Source organism: Canis lupus, chromosome 7 (assembly GCF_003254725.2).
Source record: "Canis lupus dingo isolate Sandy chromosome 7, ASM325472v2, whole genome shotgun sequence".
NCBI classification, from domain to species: Eukaryota; Metazoa; Chordata; class Mammalia; order Carnivora; family Canidae; genus Canis; species Canis lupus.
The window spans coordinates 12,184,005-12,198,903 of NC_064249.1; the positions used below are offsets into that span (position 1 = coordinate 12,184,005).

General features: G+C 44.5%; 1 long non-coding RNA gene across 1 annotated transcript; it reads left to right on the forward strand.

Annotated features, from left to right (window-relative positions):
- Positions 1 to 451: 451 nt before the first annotated feature.
- LOC118355343 (uncharacterized) lies at positions 452 to 14,899 on the forward strand. Its single transcript, XR_004817666.2, has 3 exons — positions 452 to 605; positions 12,116 to 12,297; positions 12,428 to 14,899. It is a non-coding gene; the product is annotated as an uncharacterized LOC118355343 (long non-coding RNA).

The window sequence follows — 14,899 nt, forward strand, 5'->3', positions numbered from 1 at the left end:
AGGTGGGCGGGGAGGGCCGCCCGTCGCCGCCCGGGACTCGGCTGCTCCCCGGGGACCCCGCCGGGCCGAGCGAGGGCGAGCGCGGCAACCTGCCCCGGCCCGCGCCCCGCGGCGCCCGCTCGTCCGGCGGAGAAAAAGTTGGGCAGAACTTTCCGGGGCCGCGGGAGCCCGGGCGGCAGGAAATGCGAGCGGCCGGCAGGGGAGGGAGGAAGGGGCCGTGCGGTGGGAGGGGACGGAGCAGGCGCCGGCGGCCGCGGCTCCCCCCGCCCCCCACCCTCCACCCCGGGCCGGGCCGGGCCGGGCGGGGCGGCGGAGGCGGGGGCGGGGCGCGGGGGGGGGAAGCGCGGGCAGGAATGCGCCCGGGAGGCGCGCGCGCGGCGGGGCGCGGGGCGCCGGGCGGTGGGCGCGGGGGGCGCGGGGCGCCGGGCGTGGGGCGCGGGGCAGCGCCGAAACTCGGAGCCGGGGCTCCCGGGCTGCAGGCGCGCCGGCCGCGGGGACGTCACGGCGCTGGAATCCGAGGAATGCCGGGCGGCAGGAGCTCCCCGTGCAGGCCCGGGAGCAGCCGCGCGCCGGCGGTGCGGTGGCTTTGGGGAAACTGTTGAAAGGTGACGGCTGGGGAGGGAGGACGGGTGACACTCCCGGGAGCCCGGGACGCGGGAGCGGAGGAGGACAAGCGCCCGCGGCCGGCACTGCCTAGCGCCGCTCCCGGCGGGGGCGGGGTGGGGGCGGGGACCGGGACCCGGACCTGGACGGGGGCGGGAAGGGAAGGGAAGGGGAAAAAAAAAAAAAGAAATCCCCCTTAGACCTTCCAGAACCGCAGGGGCGGGGCAGAGGCCGCGGCTTGCGCGCTCCGACCGTGAGCAAGGACAGTGCGTCCCATTGGGGGGAACCCTCCGAGCTCGACGTCCCCGGGCCGCCACTGCAGGGGGCTGGGGAGGGACAGACCGGGACACGGAGCAGGGATTCCCAGGGCGCTCCGTCCAGGACACCAGGAGTCTCTGCGTCCTGGATCTGGGGTCTCGACCCCCACCCCCCCACCCCCCCACCCCCCCCCCGCAGCGCCCTCACTCGCAGGAGCAGTTTCTTAGAGCTGGGACCTGGAAGAGGTCGTCTCCCCTGCCTGGGTGGGCGCTGGGGGGGGGGGGGGCGGGGGGCCTTCCTTAGCACTTTCAGAGCTGGGTTTTAGGGCGACACAGCTGCTTGCCAGAGAAAGCACGCGGCCCCGGAGAGGGAACCTGGGTTTAGGACCCGCCGTGCCTGTGACCCAGGGGGTGACCGAGGAGGTATCCCAGCTCCTGGAAGCCTTGCCTTCTGCAGCTGTAAAATCATTTCCCTAGTAGTTTCCATTTCTCCGTGGTCCTTTGCGTTGCCAAAAACAGGTCTTGGAGACCTGTCATCTTAACGAAGACTCGCAACCCAGTTCTTTCAACCTCTCTTAGCCTGAAAAAGGTCCTTGAAGTCGTTGTCACAGAAGATGTCCCAAGTTGTCAGTGCCCCACAACTCATTTAAAAAAAAAAAAAAAAATCCGGATTTCTTGGGGAAGAGAACTGGAAACATCAAAAAGCAAAACCTGTTGTGCCCTTCGTGGACCAATTTGTGTGACTCTTGACTTCTCGGAGCATTTGCAAACCTCCAGAACAATAAAGAAGTCGAGAAGGCCCCCACAGGGATGGAAGGAAAAGACTGCAGAGAATTAAAAATTCTCAAACTTTCAGGGACATAGCTGGATAGCTTCACTATGAACTTGCTGGATTTCCAAAGAAAGTTTCCGAATGCTTTACTGGCTCCAGGAAGCACAAAAAGCACTTTTTTTTTTTTTTTTTTTATGTGCACCTGCATTATTCCTCCATTTCCTAGGTGAGAAAAGTGAGGAGTGAAAAATTCACCTGTCTCACCAAGGGTCCCCACAACTCGTGAAACATGATGATGGACCCTAGTCTGGCCCCAGAACTCAGGCTCTTACATTCATCAAAATTTGACCAAAATAGGATTAAAATTATAAAAAGGAAATACCTGCAGGCTTTCAAAGGAATACAGATGAGGGGGCCGCATGGGGTCTTAGAGGAAAAGATGCGGCATTTGTGTATTGTCACTCTGTGATGCCAAACTGTGAGCACAGCATGCCGTGACAGTTGTGGTGTAGAAGAGCAAAGGTTGCACGTAGACATACAATTCTGGTTCTGCCTCTGACCAGCCATGTGACCCTGAACAAGCCACTTCACCCCTAGGCCTAAGTTTATTTTTTAAGTGGAGTGTGACATGGAGGTCAGAGTTTGGTTGAGTTACTTCATCTCTGAGGTCTTTCCCGGGTCTGAACTTGAATGAATGTGTATACTCCTCCAGGCAGATGGCATGCCTGTGAAGGAAGCTAAGTGATAAGGCCAGGATGTCTTGGGGTGAGGACTGTTTTCACGCTGCCTTTGGAATCAAAATGAATGTTGGGAATGTTGCTGAGCAGTCCATGGCCCAAACAAAACACACACCCCAAGATTTAGCACTAAGTCTGTGGCCTCGTTTTAATAATTCTACTTCTAACTTTTAAAAAACCACACACGTTATCAATTTAAAAGCCCATAAAGTACATCTGACCAGACACATTTCTCTGTCTTAGAAGATACCACAAAAAAGTCATGCTACAAATAAGTATTTTTTAAATAAGACGTTGGATGTGAAGTGAAAAAAAGCCTTTCATTCTCTAAATACATACGTAAAAGCTAGTAGTCACAACCTACTTTCAAAAAAAAAAAAATTGTCCTAAGTCTACATCACACTCAAGTCTCCTTAATATGCATCAGAGTGAACGAGATGGTTGATGACCCAGGTCCCAAACACATATGTCACTACAGATTTACTTTAAAACTTTGCAGTTTTAGGAACTTGTCAATATTACATATCTCCCAAAATATTTCAAACTGTTCTAAGCCTGATTCAAACTATAAATACAGACAGGATCTCATGGGCCTTCATGAATTCCTCCCACCTTCAATATATTCCTCACATTAATTTATTAATATTATACCTTCAGAAGTCACTTGAAAGGAAAACAAAAACAAAATCCCCAATCAAAGCAAACTGGAAAGTAAGCAGACTTTTAGGAAAACTGATGATCTCAAGGGACCTTCTCCAAATGTTGAAGTCATATATATTATGTATTTGTTTTTATCCTGAGTCTAATTCCAATTCCCAAAGGAATATTTGGAAGCTTACAGTAATCATGGGAAAGAATAATGGGGAGCTTTTTAAAAATACACACGGTCTCTGTATCGCCTGCTCTCTATCTTATTTATCTTATTCCCTCAGTCTAGGGTGGAGGCTTGGGTTGGTGTATCTATGCATCTATCTGTCATGTTTTTAGACAGTATTTTATTGACACATAATTCACATTCAATCAAAAGCACAGTCTTAAATGTACACAGAACTTGATGATTTTTCTTTCATATACATGCATCCATATGACCACCACCCAATTTAAGATACAGAAAATGTCCATCAGCACAAAAATTTCCCTCCTGTGACTTTTAAGTCCATATCAGCTCTCCACCGTGGAGTAGTTTTGCTAGTTCTCAAACTTCATATAAATGGAATTACAGAGTGTGTGTGTATGTGTGTGCATACATATCAGATTTTGCTCTCCATTCTTCTGTTGATGTACTGGGCAGGTATATTTTGAAGACATTTCCCAAGTAATTTTGTTATACTGACTCCCTCCAATTCAGAACCACTGACTTAACAGCAAATATGTAATGAAATAAGCCTAGATCATTAATACCTACAAAAATATATTAAGCAGAGAAGGAAAGGAAGAGAACACTTTGGAAGATCCACATTTAAGAGTGTTTTTATGGTAGTATGCATTCAGAGCTCCTTATGAATGAAAAACAAATTAGTAAATTGACCACTATAGGAACTTCTTGTTATCTGGTGATTTTTTTCAAGCTACACGATTCTGCAGAGCTATTGTGTATGGCCACATACAAGTACACAACGCCACTCCATGTGCTAAAATCGTCTGGAGTGTGAATGGCATCCTCTGGAGTTGTACAATGTGGTGACCGTGGTATTAGGAGTTCTCCCTTTAGAAATAGTTTCATGGTACCTGCTTTGGAAGAATCATTTCTGACTTCCCTCCTCTTGCATCTTTGAGGCTTTTCGTTTGGCGGGGAGAAGGGGCCCCATCGCAGCCTTTCCCCACGTTGAGTAAGCCAGTAAGTCACATTCTGTTCAAATATTGGTAAAATAGAGACTTTTGTGGAGGCATAGATTAGATGAACGTTGGAGCAGCTCAGTGGCTTAGCACCGCCTTCGGCCCAGGGCAGGATCCTGGAGACCTGGGATCGAGTCCCACATCGGGCTCCCTGCATGGAGCCTGCTTCTCCCTCTGCCTGTGTCTCTACCTCTTTCTCTTTCTCTTTCTCTTTCTCTTTCTCTCACTCTCTCTCTCTCTCTCGAATAAATAAATAAAATCTAAAAAAAAATAAATTAGATGAATGTGCAGGACTTTGCTTGGATTTGCTCTCCAGGCTCTTTTGGAGGCTCTCCATAGTGTGTATGTCACATACCATCTCTGGTTCATCTGTCCTAATATCTCATGCTCTCATTCTAGTTGTGCCCTCCCCTCTGGTCACTGAGCCTTGTGGTCATTTCCTCTCCATTTTATTTCTCTTTCCTCTACCCACTTCTCAGCAGAAGGCTCTCTGCCTCCCAAAGGGACTGACTACTCCCTGACCTGAGCCAAAGGAGAAAGGGCCCCGATTTCCATGCCTGTCAACCTAAGCCACAAGTGAATTATGTCCTTGTTACTTCCTTCTGGAAAGAATGTCAAACATTTTTATGTTGTATTTTATTCAGGCTGGGAGGAGAAAGATGACTATGTCCTCCTGAGATGCTTTACCAGTTCCTCTGGCAACTACAGTTGACCACGTGGGCCATGATATCAGTTAGCTCTCTGGACATTCACTCTAGGCAGATCAATAGTTTTTCCAATGAAAACGCACAAGATTCAGTCAACTCTTTAAAAAGTCTATACAGCAGGGGATCCCTGGGTGGCGCAGCGGTTTGGCGCCTGCCTTTGGCCCAGGGCGCGATCCTGGAGACCTGGAATTGAATCCCACATCGGGCTCCCGGTGCATGGAGCCTGCTTCTCCCTCTGCCTGTGTCTCTGCCCCTCTCTCTCTCTCTCTCTTTCTCTCTCTGTGACTATCATAAATAAATAAAAATTTAAAAAAATAAAAATAAAAAAATAAGTCTATACAGCAGCAGTATATATTAATCAAGTACATTCTAGAAAGAGTAATTCACATGCATAATTTGTACTTTCAGCAAGTTTTAAAAGAAAACCTAGGCACTATTCAGGATCTTACCAATTTCAGTGTATTCACTTCTCTACTAAATTTCACTGGGTTGCAAACACCCTTTGAATCATATTTTAATGGTACAGCTTCCTGCTCATATCCACATGGCTCAGCTTACTGACTTTCCCCACTTCCCCCAGCCCTAATATTGCCTTCTAGCTTTTCCAGGCTTGATGTGAACCACACAGCTTATCTCCCTACACACTGGGAATATGTACACATGCATCAAATCACTGCATTCTCTGCTCGGCGCACTGCTAATGAGCTGACCCAATCCTTATTGCCTAAAATCATGTTATCTGGAAAAGGAGGATCTTACTGCTCTTGTAATCTCTTCTAGGAGAGCTTCTTCATTTTTATTTAAACGATTTTAAACTTTATGATAGAATAGAGTCATTTAAAAAATTTTTACATTTTCCATAGTCATTTACATGTGGTAAAACATACTCTCATGTTGAATATAACAGACCTGGTAGGCAAGGTCAACTGTCTCAGTATAAGTTCCTTAAGTGTAAGAACAAAAACCCACTTCAGATTGTCCAAGCCAAAAAGGAATATATTGGCAGGATACTGAAACATGTCTTGGAATCCAGAGAAAGAAGGGTGGGACCAAAGAACCATGAGGGTACTCTGCTACTCTCCCTCTGTCTGAGGATACTATCCTCCACCTTTGCAGGTATCCAGGCTTAATAACTATGTAACCCTGGGCGAATAACTCTCACCTGAATTTCCTCAAAAAGGAGAATGATGTAAAAAAGAAAGGGGGAAATAATGAACATGTCTACTTTGTAGAGTTGTAGTAATGATTAAATTAGAACAGTACCTGATACACACAGAGCTCTTAGTATATTACCTATCAATATTATTATCATCAACCCCATTCCAGCTCTGCAGACTGTTTTTCTCCCCTTCAGCAGGAATTAAATCTCAAATCCAAATGCTTAAGAGAAAGAACGCGGCTTGAGTTGTCAACCAAGAGTCTTGGAGAAGGAACAGACTGCTGTGGCTGGACTCAGCCCTTTGCGTGGGAAGGACAGTTCCCAGAAAGGAGAGAGTGGCCGGAAGGCGCTGGGGTGGGGGACACAACAGTGAAACCACGCCAGAAAGGGAAAGGAGAAATTTTTACCAAACTGAAGTCTTAGGAATCCCTCTGTTCACTCTATAACTATCTCCACCATCTATGCAAAGGACCAAACCTGGCTTCTCATGTGGAGAGATGAAAGTGACCCACTAGGGAGGGAAATGACCTCGGGTGGAAGGTAAGGGAACCAATATCCACTTGTGGTGCTCTAGGAAGGAGATTAGGTCCTGTGTATATATAATTTGAAGCAATCCTGGGGACAGCATTTGAGTGTTATAAACTGACTGTGTTCCTCCAAAATTCATATGTTGAAGTCCTAACCCCCATATTTGTAAATAAGACCTTTATGGAAATATTTAAGGTTAAATGAGATCATGAGGGTGAGGCCCTAATCCAATAGGACCAGTATCCTTCTAACAGGAGGAAGACACACCAGAGCTCCTCTCTCTATGTGTGCACAGAGGAAGGGCCATGTGAGGACATAGCAAGAAAGAGAGAAAGGAGAGAGGTCTCACCAGAAATTAACCCTAAAGGCGCCTTCAGGGATCCCTGGGTGGCGCAGCGGTTTAGCGCCTGCCTTTGGCCCAGGGCGCGATCCTGGAGACCTGGGATCGAATTCCACGTCGGGCTACCGGTACATGGAGCCTGCTTCTCCCTCTGCCTATGTCTCTGCCTCTCTCTCTCTCTCTCTCTCTCTGTGACTATCATAAAAAAATAAAATAAAATAATAAAATAAAATAAAATAAAATAAAAATAAAGGCGCCTTCACCTTGGGTGTCCAGCCTCCAGAATTGTGAGAAAATCAGCATTTATTGTTTAAGCTCCACAGTCTGTAGTATGTTGTTATGGTGGCCTGGGCAGGCTAATGCACTTAGGTTAGTGTTTGTTGTTGCTTCACTGCAAAATAAATTGAGACCTCACAACATTATGTACTTTATACTCAGACATGTAACGAAGATAGTAGGTGCCTAAGTGAATCGTAGAGCCAAGATTCACAGCTTTCTCATTTCTCATTCTAAAGTTCACGTTCATTTTCATCCATCATGTTGCTGCAAAGTTTATCAAGTACCACCGTACGTCAGGACTAGAGTTAGAAGGTGGCCAAAATTGGATAGGATAGTAAAAACAGGGGAAATCGGGTGTGTTCTAAGTTCCCATGACAGTGGTTTACCAGGAGACAGCTCTACCTGGCTGATTATAAATTGTGCTAATGAGAAGACACATATACAAAGGCCATGTCTCCCAATTTTCTCAAATCGTTCTTTTCCCACATTTACCTGAGCATGCACAGCAAAAGGGGAAGGGAAGCTGCTGTTAGATCAGACAACAGATCCTCTCAAAACACCTTAATATCTTGCTACTGTTTCTTTCATTGGCTCCTAGTTGCATGGGGTCCAGAAAGTGGCAAGTTGGATCCGTGGTCCTTCTAGCACACAAGAGGCTGCTTTTGACTGACATGAGGTCACACTTTCTGGGAGTGTGGAGTCACCTCTGTTCATGACAGCAATCTCCAAAGGTCATAAATACCCTAAATTCTAAGTTATGCATCTCCCATCCATGAACTAAGCTGAATGGTTTTCCATCCTGTGTATATCCCTACCTGGCCCAGCTCTTAGGAAGGTACACAGCTATAGAATTTGCCATGGCTGGCCAAGGAGCCATCAACACCCTTCCTGAGCTGCATGAGGGCAGGTACATGATAGCTATAATTATCCTCATTTAATCTTCTCCGAAATAGCTGCCTGTTGCCATTTAGTGGCATGATAGTGGGAATAGGTGCCAGGTTGCTAAGAATAACTGGGATGCAAAAATCCTGAGAGCAATCTTAAAATTATTGTTGACAGCAGATAAAGAAAGTGTTGGTTAGGCACACTATTATAGGAAGTCAAGTCAGCCAGGACATTTCTGAGTAAAAAAGTCAATAGACTCCCCTCTTCATTATACACATTTTCTAGTCCTTTCCCACCAACCTCAGAAGAAAAATATTTGGAGTTAGGAGGTCTATCTTGACCTTCTCATAATTATGGTGTTTGGCATACAGGGGCCAGCCCAGATATGGCTCTTTTTCTGACATTGTCTATGTTTGCCAGTATTTCTAGCTGCCCAAAACCTCCGAAACTGTATCCAATGGGAGAAAGATGGGCTACCCTCTTATGGGCCACTGAGTCTTCTCCTTCTGGGAGTCCTAAATGACAAATTTAAATAAAGCCCCATAGGTGGCAATTCATTAGTTTATTCCCCGCCCTCTCATCTCCTTAGTGTTGGGCATATTGTTTAAATGTAATTTAAACACCCAGATGAAGTTGTGGGCAAGTAATAAAGCAAACTGCTCTAGCAGATTGAGAGAGGTGAAAAATGGACAGCCTTCTGGACAGAGTACAAATCCAGAAATGACTGGAAAGTAAAACAAGAACAGGGTGCATTTGTTTCGGACATCGGCAGCTGTAGCCAGAGCACCCCTCCGAGAGGTATGGGACATGAAAGGAATCTTCGGCTGTGATTAGCGAAAAGGAACAACCTTCGTTGGGGGAGGGAAGGATCAGGTCATGTTTAGGATGCCTTTCTAAAGAACATGGGCACCCCAGCCTGCAGGGGTGAGATAGGGTTACCTGTGTGTATGGACAGGGCTGTGTAAGAGAATCCAACAGCACTAAATCAAAACCTCTCCTAAGACCTGGCTGCTTTCTGGCCGCCTCCCCTAGACTAAGGGGTGACTCAGAGTGTGCCTGGCTCTGGGACTTCAAACATTTCTGAGTAATTCCCATGGATCTGGACAAGGGCAGTTAGAGGACTGGTTTGGAATGACCACTGTGGATCAAAAGATACTTCCTGTGGCCAGCAGGCAGAAGGCAATTGCCTAGGAAGCTCAATTTTGAGGTGTCTTCTGCTCAACTAGAAGGCAGAGGTGTCTTCTAACATACTCATTTGTAGGGGCTGGAAAGAATTTACTAACATAAGAGAGGCACGAGCTGGGCTTCCCTCCACGGTTGGCACCCCTGATTTAGCAGAGTACACAAAGACCAAGTTTTCAAATGGTGAAAGAGAAGCTGAATTTTTAGCAACGGATGAAGATCCAAATGAGCTAGCCATTGGCTACCTCTCTGATCTAACTTCCCACTACTCTTCCCTGGCTCACTCTGCTCCCACGCAAGACACTGGCATTCTGCTGTTCCGTGAACATGAACATGGCGAGTACTCTCCTACCTCAGGATCTTTGCACTGGTTGTCCATCCCCCACCACCTCCCCCCAAGAATCTACTCCTCCAGACGTTTCCTGGCTTGTTCACTCACTTCATTCCTCACATAGACCTTTCCCAGTCATCCTGTCAAAATAGTACCTCTTCACCACCCCATTCTCTATTCCTTCACCCTGTTCTAATTTCATCAGTGGCACTCACACTGCCTCGCATCATATGATCTATTAATATTTATTTATTGCCTTTCTCCCCCCTCCCACCACCCACCTTCTACCCCAGGAAATCCATCACTTTCAAGATTTTTGTGTGTTTTGTATTCCACTGCCTGGTGCATAGAAAATCCTCAACAATTATTGAATTTTTAAGTAAGTAAACAATTATTTTTACATAAGTATGTGCAGTTATTTTCCTATGCTTAGAATCTTACCTGTCATATGATTTAATCTTTATTACGACAACACAGGAGGTAGGGGTTACCATCTGCCATTTATAGATGAAGAAAATGAGGAGTATGGAGAGGAAGTGACTTGTCTGTTTTTGTTGTTATTTTTAGATTGTGGTTTCTGAGTTTTGGGGGTTTCAGTGTTTATTTTTAAAGACCTAAGTCGCATTATGTTGAGACATCTAGACTTATCCCCCGCGCCTGTCGCACTGCCTCCCTCGATTCACGCGCTGGTTCTCTTCCACTTATTTTGTAGTTGTCCCCTCTCTATGCCCTATTCCTAACCTCATTCTCCTCCTCCTCCACACTGGCATCTGATGTAGTAGATCCAAGGCGGGGTATGTAGTCCAGCTAGCTTGCCTGGGCTGACCTCCTGGCTTTGCCATTCACAAGCCGTGTGACATTAGGAAATTCTTGGTCATTATTGCTTGAACTGTTGGCCTCCTCCCATTTCCTTTCGTTCTTTTGGTGTCCCTAACAAATGGACTTGGGCACTTGTCTGATTACCCAAATTTCTTTTCTCTTTCTTTTCCATTCTCGACCCTATCTTTCCCTGATGCCTCCTGGGAAAACTCTGTGACCAACTTCCCCAGCTCACATATTTACCAGATACTTTCATTATTTGAACAATCCATTGAATCCTTTATTCCAGAACTATAGGATTCTTTAAATGTTTTTTTAAGTTTCGCTTTATTTTTTCAGCTTTCTCAAGGTATAATTGACAAGTAAAATTGTAAGATATTTCGAGGGTACAGTGTGATGATCTGATACAAATGTGCATCCAGCTAACATCTGTCGTCTCACACATTTACTTTTTGTGCACATAAGAACATTTTAAGTTCTACTCTCAGCAGATTCCAATTATACAAAACAGCGTTATCAACTACTGTCACTGTTTTATACATTAGAGCCTCAAGCTGTATTCATCTCATAACTGAAACTTTGCACCCTTTTACCAAACTCTCCCTGTTTTCTCAGCTCCGGGCCCCTGGCAACCAATATTTTACTCTCTGTTTCTAAGAGTTTATTTTATTTTATTTTAGATTCCACAAGTAAATGATATTGTGCAGTACTGTCATTCCCTGGAAGCATTCATTCTTAATGATTCTAATTCTTTTATTCAACTGCTTATTTTCACTTTCTGTTCCCAGGAAATTCTCTCATCTTTTCAAGTATATTTATCACACTGGCTTTAATTTCTTTTTCTGTTCTCCATGAGTTCTGCTTTCTCTGGTATAGGTTGTTCAGCTTGACGTTCTCCAGACTTAGAGTTCTCAGAATCTGCCCTCTGAGCTCATCCTTGACCCTTCAGGGCATTTAGCTGCCCTGATCGGTAAAATGCACCCATGGACAGGGGCAGACGTCTAGCAAGATCGTGCTTCTCCAGGTGAATTGGAGTGTATAATTGTTGTCACGGGCCTTTGTGGGAGACATGGTATTGTCCTCACCTGGTCTCCAGGGGACATCTGAATAATCTTTTTTTTTTTTTTCAAAGATTTTATTTATTTATTCAGGAGAGACACACACACACACACAGAGAGAGAGAGAGAGAGACAGAGACACAGGCAGAGGGAGAAGCAGGATCCATGCAGAGAGACCAACATGAGACTCGATCCTGGGACTCCAGGATCACGCCCTGGGCCGAAGGCAGGCGCTAGACCGCTGAGCCACCCAGGGATCCCTGAATAATCTTTTTTGAAGGCAGTCTGTCTGTTATAAGCAGATGCCCACAGGAGTGCAAGAGCAAGGCTGTGTGTATGTGTGTGTGTGTGTGTGTGTGTGTGGGTGATTCCCAGGGACTGGTCCGACCGGCTATACTTATGGTCTTCTGCTCATAACCATACCAGGTCAGAGCACTGCCTTGCAGTTACCCACTGCTTCTGGCCTAAACTCTGATATTGTTGCCCCTGCAGTAAGTACCAAAAGGAAGGGGGAAATCTGCCTAGGGCAATAGGGGGATAAGGGCAGAACTAAAACATTTTTCCCCAAACCTGGTACCCATTTGTGACTCTAGGCCCTCCTCCTTTCCCTGCCTGTGGACAGAATCTATGTCTACCCATCCCAAAAATTTCTGGGACTAGTCTCTGAGAACAGCTCTCAGGTCCATCCTTTTCGGTGGCGTGTCTTCAGGAGAGAATACCGGTGCTGCTGTGCTTCTGGCCTGTGCTGCTTTGCTGTCTTACTACACATTAGAACCCTGTAAATTTTCCAAGATCACCAAGGTGGTAAGTGTTGATATTCAAACCCTAGTCTTTTTTTATTCCAAATCTTGTGTTTTAATCCCAATCCTCAGGGGTTGCTGAAAGATGATTGGATCAAAGTATTCATCCAACTAAAAACATCATTTCATTCCAGATATTTCCCACTAAATGGAACCTGGATCCTTAGAGAAGTGGTGGACACCAGGTCTGAGGAAAGAATATGCAAGAAACATATATACAAGAAAGCTATCAAAAGAACATGAGGGCCTAGGTGGCTCAGCTGTTGGGCTGCCTTTGGCTCGGGGTGTGATCCTGAGTCCCAGGATGGAGTCCCGTGTCGGGCTTCCTGTGTGGAGCCTGCTTCTCCCTCTGCCTGTCTCTGCCTCTCTCTCTGTGTCTCTCATGAATGAATAAATAAAATATTTACAAAAAAAAAAAAAAAAAGAACATGAGGGTCAGGGCACCTGGGTGCTCAGTTAGTTGAGTGGCCAACTCTTGATTTCAGCTCTGGTCATGATCTCAGGGTCTTGGGATGCAGCCCTGCACGGGCTCCATGCTAGGCAAGGATCTGCTGAGGTTCCCTTCTCTTTCCCTCAGCCCCTCCCCCTGATCTTTCTCAAATAAATAATAAATCTTAAAAAAACAAAACAAAACAAAAAAAGAACACCTAGGTCATAACCAAAGGACTCAGGAACTACCTTGAAGAGATTCTCACTGGCTAGAGATGGGCAAATTTTAGGGTCAATAAGGATAATAATGGTAATTGTGTGTAACATTTCAAATGTGTTTAATTCCAAAAGTTTGTCAAATGATCCAAGAAAAAAAAATGAATTAGTTACCACTAGAACCAACTCATTGTTTTGAAAAATAATAAATGGGGGGATAGAACCAAACCATCTTGTTTTTCCTAGGAAATGATACCACTGGTAATTAAGTACCAGATGAGAAGGGTTTTTTTTCTTCCTTTATAGAAATATCCTAGATAATAAATAGAAGGGATAATAAAATGAGAGTATCATTATTTTGCTGCCTTGGATAAAGTAAAAATCTAGGCACAAGCTTCACTGGCTGCTGACATCACAAAAAGGGATATTAAACTATCACTATTTTGGCTTTGAGAAAAATAACCTGAATGTGACCAAACCCCTAGAATAGATCCAGCTATCAGCTGCCAATTAAAAAAAAAAAAATACAAGAGCCCAGGAATATGTTCGAACAGATCTCAGAGATGCAATCAGCAAAATGTCAGATGTAGAAAACCCCAGAAGCTAGTGGTGGCGGAGGGGCAGAGGAAGAGAGAGAATCTTGAGCAGGCTCCATGCTCAGTACAGAGCCTGATGCAGGGCTTGATCTCACGATCCTGTGATAGAGACCTGAGCCCAAATCAGGAGTCGGTAGCTTAACGGACTGAGCCACTCAGGCACCCCTAGAAAACATTTTTTAAAAACAAATACAGTTCAGCGATAAGGGAAAGAAATAGTAAACTAAAGATTAAAAGAGACTTAAAAGATGTGTCACCTATCACAACCTGTGACCTTATTTGTATCCTAACTTAAATAAACTCTAAAAAAAGCTGTTTATGCCTTTTATGAGGACATTTGAACATTGAATAGATATTAAGGAATTATTGTAAAATGTTTGAGATATGATAACTGGTATAATCTTTTAGAAATATATATTGAAATATCTATAGTTGAAATGTTGTATCTGGATTTTGTTTCCAGGCATAACCTTGTTCCCAGAGGTAGGAAGAATATCTATAAAATAAGATTGTCAATGAGTTGATGATTATGGAAGCTGAGTAATGGCTATATGGGAATTTGTCACAGAATTCTGTTTAATTTTATATAAATATGAAATAATGAAGTTAAAAACCTAATAATAATTAAAAGTTATAAGTATATATTATAAAAATAATATGTTCTCATTTCAAACAATATTGAAATAATTAAAAGGTGGATTATCTGTTTTCACATCACATTTTCATCTTAATATTCCCTGGAGATAATCACTTTAATTCTATACTGATACAAAGATTTTATGTTCTGAATATACTTTTTTCTTTTTCTTTTTCCCCCTTAAGTGCAAGAAAAAGCCAAGGTTAAGCATTAGCTACTACAAAATGCTGACCGTGAGTCATCCTACATTTTGGGTGAGACATACATAAGGTTTTCTTTTTTAAGTTTCGAAGAACATTTCCGAAACTGTGAACCACATAGGAGAGAAAATGAAATTTTCATTTGCACAAAATTTGAAATTTGGACTTATCAGACTAAGTTCAAAGGTTCCTTACTTTGGAGAAAAGACAATATAAAAGCTTCAAACTTAGGAAACAAATTTTAGATTGGGTGGAGGGAATTTTCACCAAAAACTAGTAACCATAAGTATAATCAAAGGCACCTTTAAAATGTGAACATGGGATACCTGGGTGCCTCAATGGTTGAGCATCTGCCTTAGGCTCAGGGCGTAATCCCAGGATCCAGGATCGAGTCCCGAATTGGGCTCCCTGCAAGGAGCCTGCTTCTCCCTCTGCCTGTGTCTCTGCCTCTTTTTCTTTCTCTCTCTCTCTCTCTCTCTCTCTCTGTCTCTCATGAATAAATAAATAAATCTTAAAAAAATAATAAAA